This window comes from Schistocerca serialis, chromosome 2 (assembly GCF_023864345.2).
Source record: "Schistocerca serialis cubense isolate TAMUIC-IGC-003099 chromosome 2, iqSchSeri2.2, whole genome shotgun sequence".
In the NCBI taxonomy this organism is placed as follows: domain Eukaryota; kingdom Metazoa; phylum Arthropoda; class Insecta; order Orthoptera; family Acrididae; genus Schistocerca; species Schistocerca serialis.
Window position 1 is genome coordinate 153,092,376 of NC_064639.1, and position 27,688 is coordinate 153,120,063.

The following is a 27,688-nucleotide window of genomic DNA, read 5'->3' on the forward strand; positions in this document are numbered from 1 at the left end:
ACGCGTGAATCTGATTGGCGCGTGAAACCGGAAACTCTAAGAGCGTCTGCTGACCGCTTTATTGAGTATGCAAAAGACTGTTATGATTGGAGGAATCGATAGCTAGTGTAGAACGTGCCTTTTAAGTGAACCTGCGAGTTAAAGAACAAGTGAAGTAATTCAATTGCGGAAGTTGCAAAAGCCTCAGGCAAATGTTTTCATGTAATGTTTAGGTCAGAAAGGTCTTAGGTTTAGAACCACGCTAATATTCCTGTGGCACCGTGGCAGTATGTCCTTCTTTCCGTGTAAAAGCGAAACAGGAGCCAGCAAGTTCGGCGCTGCTGGGACACGCAGAGAGTCCGGGCGCCGACATAACCGTAAAGCAGTGATTTTCGCTCAGGGGTGGGGGTAACTGCTCTGGCGAGAACCGCGCCCTAACAGCGGACCGTACTCGGCGCGGCGAAATGTTTTCCCGCTCAGCCAGCGCGCTTTATTTGTGGCCGCCTGGCCCGGCCCGCTGGCGGCACCGCGGCGCGCTCTGACGTCGCGCCAGCGCCTACGCCGCCACTGGCGCCAGTCGCCAGCGCCCAAAACAATTCGCCGGCGGCGCCCCTCGCTACAGACGAGATAAATTGTTCTCCAGTGAAGCGCCCTCCCAAGCCCCGTGCCTCGCCACTAAAATACGGACTTATGTTTCCACAATATAGTGCGTCAATTTTTCATACGTTGGACCAAGATGGCGTTGGAACTCGACAGGCAGAGGAACGCCCGCACTGCATTGAAGGAAAGAGCAGCGACATCCCACTAGTTAAGAGAAAAAGTTGAAGTTTACTAACTAGGACTCATTGTCTCTGAGGCAAGCGTCATTAGACAGATGAGGACAACTGCTGTACTGCAACAGATGCAAATAAAACTGACAACTCTCTCGAAACTTGGCTAGTGACTAACGATACAAATGTGTGACCATCCACAGCTTCCCATCTGTTGCATCATTCCTTGAGGCAATTTCGGAAATATTTATCAGCTCAGTGATATTCGATGTACAATTTATTTATGACAACATTTACAATGAAGTCTATTAAAATCACAATACCCACGAGGATAATGGAATGTAGTCGAATTAAATTGGGTGATGCTGAAGATATTAGATTAGGAAATGAGACGGTTAAAGTATTAATTGAGTTTTGCTGTTTGGGGAGCAGAATAACTAATGATGGTCGAAGTACAGAGGATATAAAATGCAGACTGGCAATGGCAAGCAAAGCGTTTCTGAAGAAGAGAAATTTGTTAACATCGACTATAGATTTGTCAGGAAGTCCTTTCTGAAAGTATTTGTATGGAGTGTAGCCATGTATGGAAGTGAAACGTGGACGATAAATAGTTTAGACAAGAAGAGAATAGAGGCTTTCGAAATGTGGTGCTACAGAAGGATGCTGAAGCTTAGATGGTTAGATCATATAACTAATGAGGAGGTGCTGAATAGAATTGGGGAGAAGAGAAATTTGTGGCAAAACTTAACTAGAAGAAGGGATCGATTGGTAGGACATATTCTCAGACATCGAGGGATTGGAGGGCAGAGCGGAGGGTAAAAATCGTAGAAGGAGACCAAGAGGTGGATACACTAAACAGATTCAGAAGGATGTAGGTTGCAGTAGGTACTGGGAGATGAAGAATCTTGCACAGGACAGAGTAGCATGGAGAGCTGCATCAAACCAGTCTCTGGACTGAAGACCACAACAATAACAACCCACAAGGACAGCAAGTAACGAAATGTAACTTATTAGAAAACTGAGGATCTTTTAGATAAATATGAGTTTGGCTTTAGGAAAGGTAAAGGCACCAGAGAGGCAGTTCTGAACTAGTTATTGATAAAGGAGGTAAGAGTTAAACAATTCAGTACATGTTGGTGTTGTTTGTCATCTATAAAACGCGTTTGACAATGTAAAACGGTGCAATATATTTTAAATTCTCAGGAAAGTAGTCACAATCTATACAGAAAGATGGGTGGCATACAGTAATCACAATTACCATGTGGGTAGAATTGCATAGACCAGTGCATTGCCACGCGGGATAGCGGCGCGGTCTGCAGCGCCGCCCGTCGGAGGTTCGAGTCCTCCATCGGGCATGGTTGTGTGTGTGTGTGTGTGTGTGTGTGTGTGTGTGTGTGTGTGTTGTCCTTAGGGTAAGTTAGTTTAAGTAAGAGTAAATAACATGTAAGCCTAGGGACCGATGACCTCAACAGCTCGGCCCCATACGAACTTACCACAAATGTCAAAATGTCAAACTAGTACAGACGCTCGTTCCCATAATCGCGTTGTGTATTCATGTGGATGTAGATGCTATACTAATTATCCAAACCTGAATTTAACCACCACACTCACATTGATACACGGCCACAACCACATGGTCAATAACCACCGGTATGCTGGACACTTCAGTGACATTCTGACAAATGGAGTATGTGATACCTGAAGCGCCTGCTCGTCAGCAACCCAACCGTGACGCGTATAAATACTGGCCACCCAGCCAGCAAATGGTATCGAATCTGCGACCGCTGCCAAGCGGGATACAGCTCTGAGGCCATCGTCGCTGACACATAGTCGATTGGGGCAGTATCTCCGTTCGTCATTCAACGGGACATCTCCACTTTACAGAACACAGTACCTTAGAAGGTAATGATAAGATTGGACGACCATGAACGAAGTCGGCGGATTATAAAGTGTGTAAGGCAATGATGCATTCATTCTCCACTACTGTTTCATTTCTGCATTGAAAAAGAAATGGAAAGGATAAAACACAGCGTGGGCAAAGGGGTTAAAATTCAAGGTGACGGAATATCGATGTCAAGGCTCGTTGATGAGTCAGTGAAAGCAAGCAAGAATGACAGCACTTACGGGGTTTGAATGGAACGAACAGTTTACATTGCATAGAAATGGATTGAGAGTAAATACAAAAGAGAAGAAAGTAATAAAGAGTAGCAGGTATGGCAACATACACAGCAGACAACCACAGGCAAGGGTGTGCCTAACCGAAAGAGTACTGCCATAGAACATCGGCGTTGCTTTGAGGAATAAATTTCGAGTAAGTATAGAGCTCAGTTTGGTATGAAGATGAATCATGGACTGTTGGAAAACCGGAAAGGAAGAGATTCGATGCATTTGAGATGTGATGCTTCAGAATAGAGTTGAACACTAAGTTAATTTGTTTGGGAAAGTTACAACTATAACAAAATTCTTTCATGATGCATAAATCCGCTTCAGTTGCACCTGAACAAATCCTTAATTTAGACAAGATCACGCATATAATCGCGGTTTGATGATGTAAATCCCATTTTCAGCACTTGATGGTGTACGAGGAAATCAAACCAGTCACGTAAAAAATACAGCAAATTTTTACTACTTGATGAATTTGCTGGATATTTTAGGTGACTGGTAAGATTTTCCGATTTTCTCGTGAGAAATCAAGCACCTGAAGATGGGATTTACATCCTGAAACCTGGGTCGTGAGTACGATTTTATCCAGCTATAGGATCAGTTCAAATGCAACTGCAGCGGATTTATTCTTCACGAAACCTGTAGAAAATGAGGTGGACTGATAATAAACGAGGAGATTCTCACGGGAATCGGCGAGGAGAGGAAGATACGGAAAACACTGAGAATTGGAAGGGATTGAACTACAAGAGACATATTGAGATATCAAGGAATAACTTCCATGGCATGTGGAGGAGATGCAGAGTGTGAAAACTATTGGAGAAGATCGAGATTGATACATAAAACAAAATAAGAGTCTTAGGTCGCAAGCTACACTCTGCTAAGAAAAGAGGAAGTAGTGGCCGGGTTATCAAACCAACCAAACCAGCGATACCTCGTCAATAAAACAAAAAAAACAAAAAATTATAGTTTGTATACAGACTAGTAGACAGAAGAAATGACAGAATTTTTAGCCAATTTTAGGGGATAATGGTATGCGAGATTTAGTACACAGATCTGTTATCTGTGGCAGCCCTGCTGGGCAAATTGAGATTTGTTGACAGGTATATGTACGTCATTCCATGCTTCTTCACCTCTACACCAGTAAGCAGTAGTTCGTGGAGAGTCAAGATGTGCGAATGTCTCGGGGAAACCGTGACCAGAAGTTTCCAGTAGACGTGAGAACCGCGTAACGCACTGCCCAGGGCAACAGCCGAACAACTTCTTTATCTGTGTAGGCCAGGACAAAACGTGCAGTATGTGACACCGTGGCATATCGTTGAAAGAACACCATGCAGACCATCAGGACAGGACACATCCTCCGGCCTTCACACGTCAGGAACGAACAACAGTTGTGCAGATTACAGGCTGAGACAAAGAGAGAGAGAGAGAGAGAGAGAGAGAGAGAGAGAGAGAGAGACATATGTCAGCGTTCCGAGTACCCATTAGCAGCTTGTTTGACAGGCGCCTCGCTCAAAGACTCACCATACTTTTATTCAATACAGCGTTTCCGCAGACATTCTGCAAGCTCCTGTGAATAACTGCGAAGCGCTGGTTTTTCCGCCTAAAGAAAGTCAATGGCAACTTTCCGCTACAAAAGCCATTTTGAAGACTACATATAGCGCCGCAACCTGTCGGAACTTCATGAAACTGTAGAGGCTGCAGCAAGAACATTTCACGATGTCCCACAATAAATTACGAATTTTTCAACAAAAATTGACTTAGAAGAAAAGTACTGCTTTTCTTACTGAACGCCTCTTGTACTTAACTAGTTTCAAACTCTTCATTTCCTCACTCGAGTTTCATGACGTGTCTCTGCTATACTGAATATCCGAATGCTAGTCTCGTGGCGCTGTTGATCATTGATTGTGTAAAGATTCCTGAACTCATCGATTCCACGCCCTCTTGTCAGTCGTAAGATTCCGATCAACGCGAGCAGAAATGCAGCGGAACGATGAACGGCAGTCTTGATAGGCCACAATGGAATTCTGATACGTAATGGCAAGGGTTTCTTCTCACTAAATAAGGCATAAAATGATATTTTCACAAATAATCAGTACTGAAATGTGATTTCTGAATGAGAAACCTGGTATATATATATATATGACTGATGTTTCAACAACGAAGTGATCCAGTTGGAATCTTCCATATCCCCAGGCTATTTCCAAGTTAACCTATTTCTCACGCGGTTTTTTTAACCGGGATAGGCTTGAGATTCAAACATACCTCATGAGAATATATATATATATATATATATATATATATATATATATATATATATATATATATATATATATATATCCAATTACGAAGTCCACGCCAATTTGACGTTTGTTGCGTGCCGTCTTTATGGTGTGTTTGCATTATGGAACCTACTCCTAGGTTTAAAAATGAGGACACAACCTAAACTGCTACGAATGAAAAGACCAGAAGACATTCTCATGAGGTATGTTTGAATCTCAAGCCTATCCCGGTTAAAAAAACCGCGTGAGAAATAGGTTCACTTGGAAATAGCCTGGGGATATGGAAGGTTCCAACTGGATCACTTCATTGTTGGTCAGAGATTTCGACAGAGATATTGGGTTGAAAGGCGTACAGAGGAGCAGATACAGATTCACATCACAATTTAGTAACGAGGGGTAGGAAGGAAGATCAGACTTTTCGTCAACAGCATGATCATTAAAGACTGACAACAAGCTCTGTTCGAAAGGATGGGGAAGGAAATCGGCCGTGGCCTTTTCAAAAGAAACATTGCAGCACTTACCCGCAGCTGTTTAGGGAAATCGCGGAAACCGATATCTTGGTGGCCGTACGGGGATTTGAACCATCTTTGGTCACTTTGGTGACAGCTGTTCTGACTTTCCATTTCAATATTCTGGGGAGGGGTCATGGATGAGTGAGTGTAAAGATGTTGGGTTCTATTATTATTACATTGAACAGTATTATTATATTCATCCTTTTGTGAACATTATTCTATTATTTTATCTTTTAGTGTAAATAATGAATTGCTTGCCATGTGTACTTGGTCATTCAACAGGATTTTCCCCTCTGCTTCGGTTTTATGTATGTGGTAATTTTCTTGCATGGTCAGAAGGTGCTTTTTATTGTTGATTCTAATTATTCTCATGTCATCTTCTCAAGGGTAAACAGGGAGAACATTTGATATCAGATACAGGGAACACATGAGAGCATGGATATATGGAACAAACCACATTTGCAGAACACCTAAGAGAAAATGACCACAAACCAACCACTAGAGAAGATGACATGAGAATAATTAGAATCTACATTAAAAAGCACCTTCTGACCATGCAAGAAAATTACCACATACATAAAACCAATGCAGAGGGGAAAATCCTGTTGAATGACCAAGTACACATGCTAAGCAATTAATCATTTACACTAAAAGATAAAATAACAGAATAATGTTCACAAAAAGGAAAAATATAATGATACTGTTCAATGTAATAAAAATAGAACCCAACATCTTTACACTCACTCATTCTCGACCCCTCCCCAGAATATTGAAACGGAAAGTCAGAACAGCTGTCATCGAAGTTTTCAGCCATTCGCTAACAGCTAGTAAAACCGCACCCCCCCCCCCCAAAATCGGCTTTATCCCCCCCCCTCTCTCTTTCACTCATACACACACACATGGTATAAACATCATAAACAGAAGTTAGTAACGAACATATACTTCGTTAGGGTGGCAACACATAGGTAAACATACCAAAGACGATGAAACACGTAATAGAGTCGCAATATTTACGCTGTGAAAAGAAGTGTACGACGAAGTAGTTGTATCAAGTGACAGAAGAACGATAGTCCACCACAAAAAAAGACTGAGAAACATGGTTAACAGTATGTGGATGGCGAAAACACGAAGATGTGAATATAGAACAGTGATAAAAGTGGTAGTGCGACCTCCAGACCAGATGTAAGGATACGCGGGTCAGCAAATCGTAAGTAATTACATTTTTACAAAAAATCGCGAAGTGAACTGTTTGATAATCTATAACTAACAAAACTGTATCATTATAGATCTCACTGATGATGCCTTAGGGAAAGGAAAAGGCGAAACGCTTATGGGAGAAATAAAATAATTAGCAAGAGGAAAAGGCAGTTTGATTTGCAAAACAAGTATTTATGGAACTATCAGCTTAACGGTTCATGCACCTAAGTTGCTGACAAGAACTATATACAGAAGAACGAAAAGCAGATCTAGTATCTGTTAAATGACAATAACCTTGGCTTTCGGAAAGATGAGGGCACCAGAGAGGCGGGTCTGACGTTCCGACAGAAAATGGAAGCATTACTTAAGAATAATCAAGGCACGTTCGTAGGATTTGTCGAACTGGAAAATTGCGACGGAAGTAGATTGTACGCTATAGATAATGTCAGATTATATATGTACAAGAACCAAGAGGGACCAATGAGACTGGAAGAGAAAGAGCAAACAGTCCCTCCCGTTCAGTATATATGTAGAGGAAGCAATGAAGGAAATAAAAAAAAAAGGTTCAAGATGGGGATTAAAATTCGTGGTGAAAGAATATCAATGATGAGCTTCGCTTAAGAAATTGTTATTCTCAGAAAAGTTGAAGAATTACAGGATTAGCTGAATGGAATGAACAATCGAATGGATACAAAACATAGACTGAAAGTAAACCAAAGAAAGAGGAAGGTAATGAGGAGTAACAGAACTGAGATTATCGACAGCACAAGGAACGATACGTTCCTAGCCAAAAGAAGTGTGCTAATAATGTATATTTGGAGTACAACATTCAAACCGTGGTGAATCATATACTATTGGAAAACCAGAATATGAGGGAATCGATGTGTTTGAGATGTAGCGCTACAGAACGATGCCGAAAATTAGGCAGACTCGTAAGATAAGGAATGAGGATGTTCTTCGCAGAACAGTGAAACGTAAGGGAAATACTGACAAGAAAAAGTGATAGGATGATAGGACTTGTGTTAAGCTAAGATGGGTGATATCGAGAAACAACTCTTTCATAAAAGTCATCTTAAATGTGATGCAACCTCTGAAAAACTTTATGCGTCTACATCTTACACAGGACCACAAGTGAGCTTACTGCCCTTGAATTTAGCGGAAGTGCAGATCAGCTTTCGCACGCCGGAAAAGTTCGGTTTATGTTGAGGAATTGTGTTGACAATAAATCTGATAAACACAACTGCTCAGGCGTCTACAAAGTTAAATGTGGTTCATGTGAAACTGGAGCTATGCCACTAGTTTTCGTGAACATACTCATAAAAAAATTCCGCACTTGGCTGCCATTTAGCACATGAGAAACACCTCATGAGCCGGCCGGTGTGGCCCAGCGGTAGTAGGCGCTACAGTCTGGAACCGCGTGATCGCTACGGTCGCAGGTTCGAATCCTGCTCCGGCCATGGATGTGTGTGATGTCCTTAGATTAGTTAGGTTTAAGTAGTTGTATGTTCTAGGGGACTGATGACCTCAGAAGTTAAGTCCCATAGTGCTCAGAGCCATTTGAATCATTTGAGACACCTCATGATTTCCGTAAACAGAAGACTTATGATACTTCTTGTCGAGCCAAAAGGACGTGAGTCAGATATTTTGAAGAGATAGAAATTTTTATACACCAATCGCGTGGCCCATCTTCATTGTTGAATGATCAGCCTTCTTCAAGACATCAGTGGTTCTTTAAAATATTTGAGGAAACATTACACTTGTAATTTTATGTATTTCCTACTTACTCTACCCTACTCAACACATGAATTCGTCCACGCTGCTGGTCATTACACCTGTCCTCTTTCATCGTATTTTATTGATTACGATAAATACAGAAATATTTTAGCACATGCTTGCGCTATTTTCCTTCGTTCTACCTAAGTTTTGTACTATTCCTTTTGCTCTGCGTCATTTTAGGCAGATGTATTGTTCCTGTATATACTTCTTGCTTTTTTTTCTTGAGTATTTCAATCCCTTTGAGCCGTGCTGGCCCCAGCTTATGCGTTGGTTTAAACCTTGACTGTTACTCTGCGTTTGGTTTCCTGCGATTATTGCTGTTATGCCGTGGTTCATCCTCTTTCTATGTGTGGCTGTAGTGGTGTGTATCGATATTCGCATGTTGTACTATCTTTGCTTATAGCTTCCGGCTAGCCGGTGTGCGGCAGTCGGTCGGTTGGTGCGGATCAGCCAGGAAACCTTCGCGCGGTGCAGTGGGCTGGGCCAGCTGGCGGTCTCTACGCAGTGTCGAAGTAGGTGGGAGCTGTTACGATTGCTACGAGGTTCGTGGCTCACCGACCCAGGACATCAAAGTTGAGTGGTGATTTAATTATCAAAGCCAGTCTGTTCACAATGTGCTGTTGGTTTTCATGGTAGGCTGTTGGGGGTATTCCCATGAGCAACAGCGCGTGTTCGAGTTGGCGAAAGATTGGCCATCAACTGGTGGAGTTTGACTTTATTTTGGTTGTTTGAAGTCCAAGTGCACCAGCAGAACTTTCTGCCTTGTGACTGTTAGCGTTCCGGTTACCTGCCCTGGCCGCTGACGTAAAATTCAGGCAGTGTCCTTTGCCCACAGTTCTGTGACTGTCCAACACGTGTGTGTAGTTTTGACAGCTTATGCACACTTGCTTGTGGGCGCCTACACCTTTTACGTTTAGCTTTGGAGTTTCTTGTGCGCTGGTTGGGTGGAAAGCAAGTCATCTTGTCGGTGGGTCCGTTGACTGTCTCTTGGTTGGGTTGCCGGCGGATGTTAATATTTAAAGTGCAGGCCGATCCACGGAAACTTCTCAGCTCCACTGGCTGTACTGCCTTTACTTATTGGTGTTTGATTGTGTATTTTAACGGCTCATAGTCGATGGTTTGAATCTGTATGCTTTTAGTTGGGTTTTAAATAATAAGCCTTCAGCCGTTTTAAAACTGAAAGTTACTTACTTGCCAAGTGTTGCATGTTTGGGCTTCAGCCTCATTTAAAATATTTTTTGGAAAAAACTTTGGGCCTTCTGTCTTTTGAAAATTTATTGTAGTTGTGATTTTCAATGATGGGCTTTCAGCCGTCTTAAAATTAAAATTCCTTACTTGTTAAATGTTACGATTTTTGGGCCTTCAGCCTTACTTTTTTTAAAAATTATTTGCCTTGTAAAAATTTATTGTAGTTGTTTTCTGAATCATGGGCCTTCAGCCGTTTTAATAGTGAAATTTCTTATTGTTAAGTCTTAGATTGTTTGGGCCTTCAGCCTCCTTTTTCCAAATTATTTAAGGTAAAAGCTTTGGACCTTCTGCCTTTGAAAATTTATTGTAGTTGTGTCTTTAAATCATGGGCCTTCAGCCATTTCAAAATTAAAATTCCTTGCGTGTCAAGTCTTATATTGTTTGGGCCTTCAGTCTCATTTAAAATATTATTTAAGGATAAAACCTTGCGCTTTCTGTCTTTTGAAAATTTATTGTAATTGTGTTTTAAATCATGGGTCTTCAACCGTTTTAAAAATTAAAGAGGTTGTGCCCTTAAGTCATAAGATTGTGTGACATATTCAGTCGATAGTTAAGTCGGAAATCTGCGCTGTAATGTTTGGGCAACTAAATAAAGTTATATGTGTTCGAGTGCAACTGACAGCCGCTCATTTTTGGCCCCTTTCTACAATTCCAACTACCTGTTCTGTCCTGCGGATGTAACCAGGCTTTTCACCCTTACAGCTTTGGCATTCAAAGTTATTTTGTATTTCATCTAATCACTAATGAGTTATTATTATTATTATTTTTCTACATAATGCACAGTATTTCACTTATCAATTATTTTCACGTTCTTATTTGTACGATCTCCCTCTCCCTGTCCTGTGAGGCTGGGAGTTATTGCTCTAATTCTTTGAATATAACATTTTTATGTTTCGTAATGCGGAGGCAGGCTGTCTGTACATACTCCATTTGATGTGTTTTCTGTAGGGTTTGAGTCCCTGACATCCTTTAAAAGTAAAAAAAAAAAAAAAAAAAATGCTTGTTTCCTATAATATTGGGTTCCGTTAAGTCTTAAGCCAAAGCATTATTACTCCCTCTACACTGCTTTGTATTTGGGGGCTGCGTTACATTATTTTATTCATTTCACCCTTGTCTTGGCTTATTTTGGTATTCTTAATGGTACTGGATCCATTATCTGATCCTGTGAGTGCCTGTATACCTGCCGTAAGCCGCAACCGATGTTTTCTTTTTCTTAGCATTGGAATTTCATATATTTCATTGCATATCAATATATGTTATGGTTCACTATTTTTGTCAATACGTCATTTGTGCATATTTTGATCGTGTATAAGTGATTTGTATGCCTTATGCATATTACGCTATGTGTCTATTCTATTAGCATTTTATACCAGTGCAAATACTGTTTTACGGTGTATTGTTAAACTTTCCTGCTTTGAATACCTTTCTGAAAGTTATATTTGATACTCAAAAATTGTTATGTAAATAAAATTTTTTATTTTGCTTTCGTCACTATGCGACACGGCCTGTGTGTGCATCACCGTTCACTGGTGGCGTAAATTGTCTACCTAGAATGTAATTTTGAAATTAGTCTGTCATGAAAGCTGTATCAGTTACAACGTATCGTCTTGCATCTGAATAGCTAGTCTTGTGTGATGACGTGATAGAATAAGAAACAGCAGTCGACAGCGATGTGATCCAGTATTAGAATCAGAATTTAAAAGAGCTTTGGATGACTTGAGATCAAATAAGGCACAAGGGATAGAAAATCACTGGGAGAGAGACCTCAAAACGCTTATTCACGTTGGTGTTAGAAGATATGACAGTCAATCTGCGATCAGACTTTCGAAAATAACATAACCCACACAATTTCGAAGATAGAAAGAGCCGAGAAGTGCGAGAATTATCGCACAGTCAGCTTAATAACTCATGCATCCAAGTTTCTGTCAAGAAAAGTACACAGAACAAAGGAAAAGAAGTTGAGCGGTTGTTAGATGACGATTACTTTGCCTTTAGGAAAGATAAAACCACTAGTGAAGGAGTTTTAGTGTTTCGGTTGATTATGGAAGCAAGACTAAAGAAACATAAGAACGCTAATAGGATTTCTCGATTTGGAAAAAAAGTTCGACAATGTCAAATGGTACAAGGTGTTCGAAATGCTAAACAAATGGGAAAAATGAGGAAAGAGGGTAATATACAATATATATAATAACCAAGAGGGAACTGTAAGACCAGAAAACCAAAAACAAAGTATTCGGATTAAAAAGGGTGTCAGACAGAGATGTAGGAATGTGAAGGCTTCTTTTCAGTCCACACGTTGGAGATGCAGTGACAGAAGTAAAAGAAAAGTTCAAGAGTGGAAATAAAATTCAGGGTGAAATGGTATGAATGATCAGATTTGCTGATGAATTTGCTATCGTGACTGAAAGTGAAAAGGAATTACTAGGTCAACTGAGTGGAATGAAAAGTTTACTGAGCACAGAATGTGGACTGAAAGTAAATTCAAGAAAGACAAAAGTAAAGAGAAGCAGCAGAACTGAGAATAGTGAGGAGCTTTGCGTCAGAATTGTGCAACACGAAGTAGATAACGTCAAGGAATTCGGCTACATTGGCAGAAAAATAATCTGTTATGGACAGAGCAAGGAGGAAATAACAACTAGCAATAGAAAATAGGGCATTCCTGCCCAAGAGAAATCTACTAGTATCAAACGTAGGTCTCAATTTGAGGAAGAAATTTCGGAGAACGTACATTTGGAGCACAGTACTGTATGATATTTAAACATGGAATTTGGGATAGCCGGAATAGAAGAGAATCGTAGCATTTGAGATGTGGTATTACAGAAGAATGTTGAATATTATGTGGAATAGTAAAGTAAGTAACAAGGCTACTCTGTGCGCAATCGGCGAGGTAAGTAATGTATGGTAAACACTGACAAGACAAAGAGACAAGATGTTAGGACATCTGTAACATCAGACTATAACTTCCGTGGTTCTAGAGGGGGTTATTGGGGTTAAAAACTGTAGAGAAATACACAAATTAGAATACATGCAGCAAATAGTTAAAGACGTGAGTTGTAAGCGCTGTTCTGAGATGAAACGTCAGCACAGGAGAGGAATTCATGACGTCCATATCAAGCCAGTCAGAAGACTGATGGAAAAAAGACATAAAAGAAAGAAAAGAAGAATAACCTTCGCCAAACACTTTGATATCTTGGCTTAAGACCTCCTGAGGTTTATCGTGAACACAAATTTGATTTACCCAATCGCATAACTTACGTAGTCTCCCATACTGATGATATTTTTATGCAAAGTGGTGATTTTGTTAAAAATAAATTGCGTCTGGAACTTTGATGGGATCCCGGAATTTTTAACAATGCCGGCAGCATGTAACCACTGTGCATTATAGGCTGCAGTTGTGATAAACATTTGTTCAGCTTGACGATTTGACCTATGTCTGTGAACAGGAAACAGTATGCTATGATAACACTTACTAGGATTGCGTCGCCAGCTGACGTCACTGCAACCAGTGCTATAGGTGGAGAACAAGACAGTTATTGAACCGTAACATTCTACTCTGCTGTACGCTTCAAACTTCGCCTAACAGTAACATGGCACACTGGACATACTTTTGTGACGACGGTGTTTCAAACACCTGTCTCGTCATCGAGAACTGTGTGTTCCGTAGTTTCCGTAAATCGCTAAAGGTAACTCGCTGAATTTTCCCTCTGAGAATCACATTGCTGATTTTCAGTTTCTTTCTACAACGAATATGCTTTTCGTCTTCAACTCTAAAGAGTGAAATAGTTATACTCTTACTAAATAAATGTTATTACTTCCTATTTAATTGAAAGAAAGTTATAGTTTGTTGCTTATGCGCTTCGCAGAAGACTTTGAAGTCAGGGCTGCCACAGCGTCGATAAATTACTTCCGAAAGATAAGACCGCTTGAACTGTTAACTCCTTTCCTTACAGAAACGACCGGTTTCTCAGCATTTTATGTGCATCATCAGGTGCAATAAAATCAACTCATGCTCCGATTAGGAAAAGAGAATGGGATGACCCAGCGTTCATCGTTTGCAGTTTATCGGGTTGTGTGTTATTTTATATTTGACGTCCGCTTCTTAGCGATGAGCTGCTGCTGATGGACACTAGATTGTCCCATTCTCTATTCTCAGTCGGAAAATTACTTGATTTTATGCACTTGTTAATTATAGTTATAAGTTCTACAATTGTGTGTCACATTGAGAGTAAGTACAAAATGTCCTATTTTATTCCCGATACACGCTGACAGTACCAGATCGGCGGGAACCGCAAACTGGCACCAACTGAAATCATTTTACGAGGGTATAGTAATCTAGGGTTAAGAGCCTGGGTCGTCGAAGGAAAACTAAACACACGTCTCTCTTCCCACAGGCAACTGTGCAAGCCGCTGAATGTACTCACTTTACATACTTCGGCAAAGTGACTAATTTTACTATCCTGGCCACTTTCACAATGAGAATGAAGGCTGTGATTAATGGTTGTGTCACGACATGCCGGTGTTATAATACTCATCTCGCCATATCCCCAATGGTGACGAATGAAAGCGGCGGGTAGTCGACTCCCATACCGGTGAGCCAGTAATTCAATTACAGGTCACGCTACTCTCTCAGCTTGGATATAAATTCAACTGTGGTAGCCATAATATATCACAGCCAGAGTTATTGCTGCCTGTTTTTAATCCTAAGGGGAGGAAAATAATAGCAGCTTCCCTATAAATAATGAATTCTGCAGCGTTTTTGTTAAAGAACAGGGATAAGTACTGTAACTTTGTTGATATCTGGCAGTTACTGAGAAAGACTGATCCTGTGAATAAAACACCGTATGATCTTCATGCTACAGTACTTAAAATTTGCGCTACGAGCTGAGTCCCGTTCATTCGGTTTGGATGTCGGTTCTGCAGTGATGTTACAACGCTGAAGACCGATGTCTATAACGTAAATAATTTCAGAACATGTAGTATTGAAACGACTAAGCATTGGACGTGAATCTGACTCTGACTTTTTAACTTCCGTGAAAATATGGTCGCCGACTGACTAGGAACACCTTGAGTGGGATGTCGCAAAAAGCCAATGTTAACACCACGACGTCGGCAACTACAACTGAAATGGGCGCGTGACCATCGGCAGTGGACGTTGGCGCAGTGGTAGAGCGTAGTACGGTCTGATGAATCACGACACCTTTTTCATCACGCCGATGGAAGGACGCGAATCTGTCGTTGGGAGGAGCGAATCAGTCATCTTCCAGGGGAGCAGCTCCTTGACATTTGTACATCAGAATGGAGACAAGCTGGCGGCGGCTCCTTTATGCTCTGGGGAACATTCACGTAGACATCCACAGATCCAGTGAAGCTCGTGCACGACACGACGACGGCCAGGGAGTACCGTACACTGGTTGCACACCACGTATACCACTTCATGACGATCACGACAGTGTCATTTTTCAGCTAGATAATGCGCTTGTCACAAGGCCAGGAGTGTGATCGAGTGGTCCGAGGGACACAGTGGCGGGTTCCAATTGAGGTGCTGGCTCAACCCGATCGAACACATCTGGGATGTCAATGAAGATAGCATCAAAGCTCATCCCCCCCCCCCCCCCCCCGGGTCCCCACACACATACGGAATTTGATGACTTGTGTGTGCAGACGTGGCGCGAACTCCCTCCAGCGATCTACCTAGGCCTCATTGCTTCTATGCCACGACTCGTCGCAGGTGTTATCCGTGCCCAAGGTGAACATACCAGCTATTAAATAAGTGGTCATAACGGCGTAGAAAACTGTGAAGATTTTTTTTAATATTTTATAACTTAATTCTCAAGTAAAGTAAATGCAGCGTCACACAGTTATCCGTTAAATTGGCACAAATCACAGCGACGTCAATCAAACATTCAAACCCTTCCGTGGATCACAAACCATTGTAGGCCAGCGTCACAGAGTTTGGCCACGGACAGTCATAGAGTCTAAATAACAATGAAATGAACACCCTTAGCTGCTTACAGGCGTTGACATACGTCAACGGGGACAGATGAAAATGTGTGCCCCGACCGGGACTCGAACCCGGGATCTCCTGCTTACATGGCAGACGCTCTATTCATCTGAGCCACCGAGGACACAGAAGATAGCGCGACTGCAGGGATTTATCTCTGGCACGCCTCCCGCGAAACCCACATTCTCAACGTACTGTCCCGCACTACATTCGTAGTGCCCCCGCCCATTATATTCATTACTCGCGGCGCGTTGCCGATTCCCGTAAGAGTTCGGGCACTGTTTGTGCATTCGCACGGAAGAAGAAGAAGATGGTCAAGTGGCCGGTGAGCCTTAACAATATATATATATATATATATATATATATATATATACTAAGATGGTATCCGCTCTTTCGGACATGTCCGAAGGAACGAATACCATCGGTGACCATGCAGCTAAGAGTGTTTATTTCATTGAAATTTCATTTAAAGAACTGCACGGTCACCGATGGTATCTGTTCTTTCGGACATGTCCGAAACAGCAGAAACCATCTTAGTATATTTATAGAGGATTTCAGTACACTCTTTCAGTACACTCTTTCCAACTATCCGCTCTTTCCTCTGCACTTAACACTGGAATTGCTGTTAATGCACTCACCCGCGCTTTTAATTTCACCGAAGGATGTCTTGACTTTTCTAGATAATGAGTCAGTCCTTTCGACAACCATTTCTTTATCGATGTCTTCACATTTTTCAGGCAGGCATTCGCCTAGCCTCACTGCACTTCCTATTATAAGGAAGAAATTGTGGGAAAAAATATATGGTATACATTACTTCACAGCTCACAATATACGCTCCTGGAAATGGAAAAATGAACACATTGACACCGGTGTGTCAGACCCACCATACTTGCTCCGGACACTGCGAGAGGGCTGTACAAGCAATGATCACACGCACGGCACAGCGGACACACCAGGAACCGCGGTGTTGGCCGTCGAATGGCGCTAGCTGCGCAGCATTTGTGCACCGCCGCCGTCAGTGTCAGCCAGTTTGCCGTGGCATACGGAGCTCCATCGCAGTCTTTAACACTGGTAGCATGCTGCGACAGCGTGGACGTGAACCGTATGTGCAGTTGACGGACTTTGAGCGAGGGCGTATAGTGGGCATGCGGGAGGCCGGGTGGACGTACCGCCGAATTGCTCAACACGTGGGGCGTGAGGTCTCCACAGTACATCGATGTTGTCGCCAGTGGTCGGCGGAAGGTGCACGTGCCCGTCGACCTGGGACCGGACCGCAGCGACGCACGGATGCACGCCAAGACCGTAGGATCCTACGCAGTGCCGTAGGGGACCGCACCGCCACTTCCCAGCAAATTAGGGACACTGTTGCTCCTGGGGTATCGGCGAGGACCATTCGCAACCGTCTCCATGAAGCTGGGCTACGGTCCCGCACACCGTTAGGCCGTCTTCCGCTCACGCCCCAACATCGTGCAGCCCGCCTCAAGTGGTGTCGCGACGGGCGTGAATGGAGGGACGAATGGAGACGTGTCGTCTTCAGCGATGAGAGTCGCTTCTGCCTTGGTGCCAATGATGGTCGTATGCGTGTTTGGCGCCGTGCAGGTGAGCGCCACAATCAGGACTGCATACGACCGAGGCACACAGGGCCAACACCCGGCATAATGGTGTGGGGAGCGATCTCCTACACTGGCCGTACACCACTGGTGCTCGTCGAGGGGACACTGAATAGTGCACGGTACATCCAAACCGTCATCGAACCCATCGTTCTACCATTCCTAGACCGGCAAGGGAACTTGCTGTTCCAACAGGACAATGCACGTCCGCATGTATCCCGTGCCACCCAACGTGCTCTAGGAGGTGTAAGTCAACTACCCTGGCCAGCAAGATCTCCGGATCTGTCCCCCATTGAGCATGTTTGGGACTGGATGAAGCGTCGTCTCACGCGGTCTGCACGTCCAGCACGAACGCTGGTCCAACTGAGGCGCCAGGTGGAAATGGCATGGCAAGCCGTTCCACAGGACTACATCCAGCATCTCTACGATCGTCTCCATGGGAGAATAGCAGCCTGCATTGCTGCGAAAGGTGGATATACACTGTACTAGTGCCGACATTGTGCATGCTCTGTTACCTGTGTCTATGTGCCTGTGGTTCTGTCAGTGTGATCATGTGATGTATCTGACCCCAGGAATGTGTCAATAAAGTTTCCCCTTCCTGGGACAATGAATTCACGGTGTTCTTATTTCAATTTCCAGGAGTGTAGTTACAGCATGACAAGAGCACCTAACCTTTTTTGCAGCCATGTATGTGGTGTAGTACTGGCACCAGGAGGTCCGGTGACCAAGTTAGCCATAGCAGTGATGTGGTTTGTATGTGCCAATCGGTTGTATTGAATTAGCGCAGAGATGGGTCGAAGTCGAGACATAGCACTGAAGAAAGGAGATATATTATTTGAAAATGTCAGTGAGCAAATCGTGAATGAAATTGTCGCAATTGTTGCTTTATCAATAAGGAGTGTCCAACGGGAGCACAGCGATTGGTGTACCGTTCACAGCCATGTTGGTTGGTTCAAATGGCTCTGAGCACTATGCGACTTAATTTCTGAGGACATCAGTCGCTTAGAACTTAGAACTAATTAAACCTAACTAACCTAAGGACAGCACACTCGTCCATGCCCGAGGAAGGATTCGAACCTGCGACCGTAGCGGCCGCTTGGCTCCAGACTGTAGCGCCTAGAAGCGCACGGCCACTCCGACCGGCACAGCCAAGTAGTACGGCGAATCAACACGGGCCGTTAAAAGATTCTAACCGAAGGGGCCGAATGACAGTCAGTTTCAAATCTGACGCAATTTATTGCCGTCAGTGAATGAAGGCCATCTCAGCCAGCTTCCGAGAGCAAATTCTTGATGGAACTGCACACCGCTGACATTAGGACTCTGAGTAACTGACAAAAAAACCATTGGTTTCGGCGGCACGTAAAGTTGCCTGTCTGCAGTGATCCAAACGAAACAGGAACTAACAGCGTCTAGTGTGGTCTGGCCAGCCGCGATTTCGCCTCTTTTCAAGTGATGAAAGGTGGCGAGTGCATTGAGTCATTTAACGCACAGTGTGTGAAGGCTGTAGTTCAGGGTCGGCCACGGAGATCAAAACTGCACGCGGAAAGATATGCTGCACGCATGTGGGCCGAGGCTCGGTCTGTCTCGGCAATCCTGGGGCTTACTTGGAAGTACTCGCTGCAATGCGCCACATTTTATTTAGCATTGTGGTGAGGTATTTTTCCGTCTGCGTTACATTCTTCAGTTCAGCAGTATCGTGACATCAGAGCTGTTGACCCTACGCAATTTATTCATGGTATAAAGGAAGCTGACCAGGTCCAGTGGCGGATTGCTCAAAAAGAGATGGTCTAGTGATCGTCACAACCCTTTAAAAATGAACAGGAATGGCAGAAGAGTTGGAAGATAATTCTCCGTATCTATTAAGCAGCCACTTAATCAGTGAGTACCGCTAACTTGTAATGGAACGAGATTTAGTTCTTTATTTATCGTAAGGCATCATATCACTCATAGTCGATGTCAATTAGCCAGGAAATTGTTTGGTTGCCTGGAGAGATTGATGATGAAACAGGAGAAAAATTTACAACCATCTAATGCCTGACTCGTTGTTCTGTACACCAAGAAACACTTTGTGTTTGTCATGGGACATGTGACAACATTAGTGACAAGAAAACTAAATTATTTTGTGATGTAACACACATTATTACGGTGCAAGTTGCAGCTGTTTTAGATGAAACTGGACGAAGAGTACGAATACTATATGTGTTACTGCAAAGTCCGTTGATTAAATCAAGGACCACACCTGGAATTATTGTTCTACTTAGAACCGACTATTGCCGGCCGAAGTGGCCGTGCGGTTAAAGGCGCTGCAGTCTGGAACCGCAAGACCGCTACGGTCGCAGGTTCGAATCCTGCCTCGGGCATGGATGTTTGTGATGTCCTTAGGTTAGTTAGGTTTAACTAGTTCTAAGTTCTAGGGGACTAATGACCTCAGCAGTTGAGTCCCATAGTGCTCAGAGCCATTTGAACCATTTAGAACCGACTATTGTTGAATTTAGGAAGGAAACAGGAAAGCGCAAATGAAAATTATAACATCCGGAGTGGAGCGCTGACCTCACATTTTAAGTGGACTTGACTACACACACACTGCCCACCGTAGGACATTGTCAGGTGAGAAACAACTTACTCCTAATTTGGTGGGTCTCCACTGAAATAGAAAATGACATTGTGCAAGGGACACATTCTAATCAAAACACCGTCCATTTCAAAAAGCTCACTGGACTGAAAGAGAACACGGGAGTTTAAAAATTCGTTGTGGACGGAGAGACTTACAACGATCGTATTCTAAACGTTTTGAGGCCATTGCCAGTCTTAACTCTCTTTTTAAGCTGTTTTCGAGGCCATTTGCTGTTTCAGTTGAAAGTGCCCCTGTGCATGTGCGGCTGAAGTGTAATGTATTTTCCCATTTAAATGACACATTCTTGCATGTTAAACATGTTCAGAAAGTCTGCAATGTATTGCTTGGGAAGAGTTTCCATGTCTACGTAATGAGGACGTTCCAAATGTGATAAAATATTTCAATAACGTATTTGTGTGAAAGGCTTTTTTCGGTTATAAGACTACGTAAGTCTTCATTGCACGGTAACCTGAGTGTGAAAATCTGTAAATCCCTCTACGTTTCTCTGTATGCCGACAATTTGTACCAGATAAAAATTATACTATGTACTGATTGCGCCAAAATTAATTACATAATATTGATGATTTGTAATGTTTGTGATCTACGTTGTTGAGAAATATGAAACCAAGTCGTATGCAGTGCGACAAAGTCGCAACTGAAATGCATCATTTTCTTAGTTTCACCTCCTTCTCCTCCTCCCCCTCCTCCTTCCCCTCCTCCTCCTCTCACCACTCAGACAGTGTGGTGTGGCAGTGGCCAGAAGTGTACAGACAGGTGAGTGAGCTATGTCTACGTACACGAGCAGTGCGTGCACGCCAAGTTGTTGGCTGAGCCTGATTCAGTTCAAGCTCGAATAAGTGGTTATGAGGATTTTTTTGTGTGTGGGGGGGGGGGGGGGGCGGGGGAAGGGGAAGGGGGGCGCTTACCGTAACTAGGGTTTATTCTATACAGTCAACGTGAACCAGAATACTATTTCTTCACCCTTAGTTTTGCTTCTTCTTGAAATTCTCATGATGAGTATCCTGTGGACTGCCTGGTATAACAATTTTAGCCCTTGCAGCCACAATTAAATTATCGTGTACCAAAGCATCCTCCGTATTGTAACAGGACACTGACATTGCATGAAAGTACCGTTCGGTGTGTGTGAACAAAGAACGCTACACCTATCATTTCGCACACGGCACCATGGTTTTGAGGGTTCCTTCATTTACACTGAAGTTGAAATTGCTTAGTGAATCCATGCTCTGATTGGCTGCTGGGTTGCTTGATGCACACCAAATTACAACTTTACTTATTATTTGTTAAATTAGAGTCGAAAAGGATTTCGCTAAAGGGCTTTTAGGAAATACTAATTAAAGTTATTTGGCAATAAGATTTGAACCATAAAAAAGTTACAAACAGCTGGAAAGCATTTCGTGCGTTGTCATAGCATCACGAACCATGTCACATAAGAGTGCTGCCTGTGACTTTCTGTGTTCACCGTTCAAGACTTGCTGACATCCAAAAAACACGCAGTTCGTACCACGAGTCTGCAAGCAATCCAGAGTTTTATCTATTAGGGCAGTTTTACCCATTGTTTTTTTGCCTGGGCAATGTGTGAATAGTTCTGTATGTGGATTTGTAGATCGTCTATCGATGGGAGCACACGGCTTTGTGACGAGTGAGCACTTTTTAATCTAACCAACACTATCTTCATGAATAAAATAAGGGACACCATCTACGAAATTCCGACTACGTTGCTTCATAGTCTGCCTAAGCCTGAGTACCCATGTCAAATACTGTATCTCGGCGAAAGTATTCGGACAGCTATTAGTAGACATTAATATGGGGAATGTTCACCTTTCGCAATTATGATGGCTTCAACTCTGCTGCGGACACTTTTAACGATGTGTCTCAATGTCAGAGAACGAATGGCAGCATATCCTTCCTCAAGAGCTGAACCCAGACAAAGTAGTGATGCAGGAGGCTGGTGACCTGGAGACGACGTTCCAACTCATCCCGGAGATGTTCCAGTGGGTTCAGATCGGGACTTTGGCCAGGACTGTCCATTTGAGAAACATTATTGTCCGCAAACACTTGCTTCACAGAGGCTGCCTTAAAACAAGGTGTATTTTCATGCTGACACAAACAGCCTCTATTCCTCTTCTGCACGCAGTAAACAGTCCTATAAAATGTGTTGATATCCTTCTGCATTTAGCGTTTTGTTAAGCGCAATGTCGGGACGACATCTCAACCACGAAAAATACCTCCATACTTTTTCCGTAATTCACTCTTGATACGACACTGGAAGGCAGGTATCGTTCTCCATCGGACTGCCACATAGAACGATTCATCATCCCAAATTACTCATTTCGAGTCATTCACTGCCCATTTCCGTCGCTCTTTACACACCTTCAAGGGTCGCATAGGCCTACACAAATTGGTAGTTTATGAGGAAGTATATGCAGAATAATGGAAAAACAAATTGAGCATCCATTAGATTTTGGTTTTAGGAAAGAGAATGGCACCAGTGACATTCTGACGTTGTAGGTGTTAATGGAAGCAATACTGAAGAAAACTAAAGACACATTCATAGGATTTGTCGACCTGAAGAAAACGTTCGACAAAGTAGAATGAGGCATGTTAGAAGTCCTCAGAAAAATATGGGTAAGCTACAAGAAAAAAAAATGGTTCAAATGGCTCTAAGCACTATGGGACTCCACATCTGAGGTCATCAGTCCCCTAAACTTAGAACTACCTAAACCTAACTAACCTATGGACATCACACACATTCATGTCTGAGGCAGGATTCAAACCTTCGACCGTAGCAGCAGCGCGCTTCCGGACTGAAGCACCTAGAGCCGCTCGCTACACGAGTAACATACAACATGAACAAGTACCAAGAAGGAAAAATAAGAGTGGAAGATGATGAACGAAGGGCACGGTTAAAAAAAAAGGGTGTACATCAGGAATGTAATCTTTCGCCCCCGTTGTTGAATTTATACGTCGAAGAAGCAATGACGGAAATAACAACGGGTTCAAGAGTGGAATAAAGTTCAGGGTGAAAGGATATCAATGATATCACTGTTAGGATTCGCTGATGACATTACTATCCTCCGTGAAAATAAGTTACAGGATCTGTTGAACGGAATGAACGGTTTAATGAGTATAGAATATGGATTAAGAGTAGATCGAAGAATGTTAAGGAAATGTACCTAGGCAAAAAATAACCTGTGATGGACGGGGAAACATAAAAAGCCGACAAACACTGGCAAAGAGTACGTTCCTGGCCAAGGGATGTCAACTACTATCAAACATTGATCTTAATTTGGGGACGAAATTTCTAAGAATATACCTTTGGGCACAGCACTGTATGGTAGTGAAACATGGAGTGTGGGAAAACCGGAGCAAGAGAGAATAGAAAAATGTTGAAAGTTAGGTAGACTGATAATGTAAGGAATGAGGAGGTTCTGCGCAGAATCACTAAGGAAAGGAATATACGGAAAATACTGACAAGAAGAAGAGACAGGATGGTACGACATATGTTAAGACATCAGGGAATAACTTCCATGGTAGTATAGGGAGCCAAAAACTGTAGAGGAAGACAGAGACTGGGATACATCCAGGAGGTAACTGACATAGGTTGCAAGTGATACTCTGAGGTGAAGAGTCTAGCACGGGAGAGAAATTCGTAGTGGGCAGAATCAAATGATTAAGGCAAAGGAAACAAAAATTGGATCTGATCGATCATTCTTGTTGCCTCTCTACGCACAGTTATACTGCTAGGAATACCAGTAGTATTTTGGAAGTCACGAGTAATTCTCTCTGCTCATTTCATTCGACTTTTTTCAACCACTCTTCGCAATGATCCACGGACGCTGTCCGGCACTACACGAGGTGTGGCTGCTCCTGGTCTGACAGGTTGTTCCTTGGCGTTCCACGCGCCTAGAACCGCTCGGTCACAGCGGCCGGCTTGAATCCCGACCAAGGTAAAAATCTTCATTCGTCGCTTCAGTCTGCACATGTACGTCATAGACGTTTGAGACTTAAGAAGGTCTCTGGAACCACACAGTTTCATTTGTTCGTAAAATTATGCACGGTGATGGAAGTAAAAGAGAAGCAAGCTACGTCGGATTTTACTTGCAGGCTACCGAACGTCCAACATTAAATATTTAATGTGAAAATTACGTTTACAGGTTATGACAACGAATTCCTCTTCCGAGTGGTGGAGAGGAAAGTGGAGATGTTCACGTGCGCGCCAATAGGGGCAGGTGGCTTTCCCCTCGTAATTCCACTGACGGATGGCGCGCCAGGGACTCTGGATCTCGCGGGCTCTAACTGCAATTCCCGTGGCTTACGCACTGGAGACCTGCCGATGGAAAGAAAAAGGTTTTCAATCGGCCAACCGGCAGGTTCGAGTCGACACAGCGCCTGCCGTAGCCTCTTCATAACGTTACCAATCTCCCTGCTGGATGGGAAAACGGAAAGGCAGGATGCAAACAATAGTGACTGCATTTCGTAATCGCCCTTCATAGCGACGTCAGAGTGAACCTAACCTTCTTAGTCCTACACTGTGGACTGATAGCATACGGCAGCACTTCGTTTCAGCCAACAATACATGAACGAGATGCGACGCATCTCGTATCACTGCGCTGGGACACTGATTGTATGGATTTTGTACCCTCACCCGTCGCAGCTGACTATAAATGTTTAGTACATTTCTCAGGCCTTTTATTTTGTGAGACTGCACATAGAGCCGTCAAGAAGCAACAGTTGGCTAAGGAGCAAAAAAAGTAAGTTTTGCTAAAGACAGTTCTTTACGAATTATCAGTGTTGTTTGAGCAGCACAAGACTGGCGATCGGCAGGGCTCGCGATACACACACTAGTTGAGCTGTCTTTTTGAGGATAAAGGGAACAAAATTCTACCCCTCTTGACGTTGTATTTAGTTCATTTTTATTTATTGATACGTCTAGTCCTGTAGGATCAAACTGAGGAGCAAACCTCAAAGGTCATGGAACATGTCAATACAGGAAATTACAACATAAAAGTAATCACAGATAAAAATAAAATGTTTATGAACCCAAAAAATGTCAAGCCATAAGTTTAAGTAAAAGCAATCAACATAAGAATCAGGTTAATTTATCATAAAGTCCTCTACAGAATAGAAGGAGTGACCCATCAGGAAACTCTTCAGTTTCGATCTGAAAGCGCGTGTATCACTGCTAATATTTTTGAGTTCTTGTGCTAGCTTATTGAAACTGGCTGCAGCAGTATACTGCACAGCTTTGTGCACAAGAGTTAAGGAAGTGCAGTCCAAATGCAGACTGGACTTCTGTCGAGTATTAACTGAGTGATAGCTGCTAATTCTTGGGAATAAGCTGATACTGTTAACAAGAAATGACAGTAAAGAATATGTATATATTGATAAGCCAATCTCAAAATACCCAGACTAGTGAACTGGGGTCGAAAAGAGGTTCGCGAAATTACACGACTTATTGCCCAAACTGCCCGTTTTTAAGCGAAAAATATTCATTTAGAATGGGGAAAGTTACCCCAAAATATAATAAGTGAATGAAAACAAGCCAAGTAGACTAATTTTGTGTCCAACGATCACTTACTTCAGATACAGTTCGAATAGTAAAAATGACAGCATTAATTTCCTGAGCAAGATCCTGTATGCGGGCTTTCCATGGCAATTTACTATCTATATGAACAACTTGAAATTTGAACTGTTCAGTTTCACCAATCATACGCCCATTCTGTGAAATTAAAACGTCAGGTTTGGTTGAATTGTGTGTTAGAAACTGTAAAAACTGTGTCTTACTGTGATGTAACGTTGCTTTATTTTCTACAAGCCATGAACTTAGGTTACAGGTCTGGAAACCACTGCGCCATCCGGGACACGGCGTTATCGCAACTGCACGGGCTGTCTCGGCATGCCTTATGGCCAAACCCTACTGTAGCGGCACTACCGTTTAAGATAGGAAAACCCAGTTTTGGTGCAATATTTCTAAGCGCGCAAGTTACAGCTAGGGCAGGCCTGTTTACAATGAGCGACGCTCACCAGCAGTTTGGAAGTAAAATAGAGGCCACAGGGTCATAGAACGGCTGGAAAAAGTACACACAGTGGTTTGCATGGCCTAAGTCACAGGCAGAAGGAGCCCACTGGCCAATCTGTTATGAGTACGTGATGTGGAGCGGCGCGTTTAGCAAAACAGAGGTGCACAGCCGCATATTAATAGGTGCCGGTTCACTAACAAAGCATTCAAGAGTGCAGCTCTCCTGGATGGTGGGGCATGTCACATCATCTACTACATACAGCAGCAGATGGGGCTCCAGCATTTCAGTCCATGGCAGGTCGCTGGTTCGACCCTCTGAGGCCGACGCAGGATCTGTAGCCAGCCAGTGGCAGGCCACTCCACAACTCCCTACCACGGGCAGTCGTCTTGGCTCCCACCATGCACCGGAGATATCCAGGGTGAGGGCCGCAGATTCAGCTGCTGGATTGCGGGCACTTTTTGTCGCCACGACCCAAGCCATACCAGCAGGGATGCATGGCGCAGGCCTCCATGCAGTTTTCAGCGGGCATGGCTGAGGCAGCACAGGATGAATGCTGCTGAGTTGGCTGCTGGCGCAGCCCTGACGTCGTCATATCACTGCTAATGTGTCAGCCTTATATGGCTGACATATTAGCAGAGCGTTTGATGGGTCGCTGAGGTGGCGTCCTCAGCATTGCAGGACCCGGAGATGCAGACCAAGGGGAACACGGCACTGTAGTTGGAAACAATAAATCACTTGGAAAGCTCGTATGAGTCTTAATACGGTGCCTTCTACCTCTTCCCGATACATTTGGCGTGGCTGTTACACTCGGTGTGAGAAGTTGCCACTACACTATTCCCAATGAGAGCCACCTACCCTCAGTCCCTGTCCACTACACTCATGTGGGAGTGTGGATCAGCCGTGAGACGTGGCAAGACAGTCCGTGCAGTTGTGCTAACTCTGTGTCCCGGATGACACAACCGTTACCGCACTTGCCTAGTATGCAGGAGGTTACGGGTGAAATCCCTGTCCGGTATACATTTACGCGTGTCGTCACTGATTCCGCTTAATTTCCCTTTACAGCTGACAGAAGTGATCATCCTTTAATATACGTATAGTTTTGCTCTCAGTGTAGCTTAGAAACCAGCGTTCGAGGAAATAACTTTGAAGGTACGACAGGGTGCATTTCATGGTGCAGCTGTGGGCGCGAGCTCAAGCAAACGGTCGAGTAAACAATGGACAGGGTGATGGTTAAATTGTAATGGGGCGTGCATTGTAGGGATTTGAATGTCCACCGCTCACAATGACTACCTAAAGAAACGGACTGCGGAACACCATCAGTTCACCAGATGATGGGAGGCCAGTGTAATTTTGTGCTAAGTTCCTATGGGACCAAACTGTCGAAGTCATCGGACCCTGGGCATAAACACTACTTAATCTAACTTAAACTAATTTACGCTAGGGACAACACACATACACACCCATGCCCGAGGGAGGTCTCAAACCTCCGACGACGGGA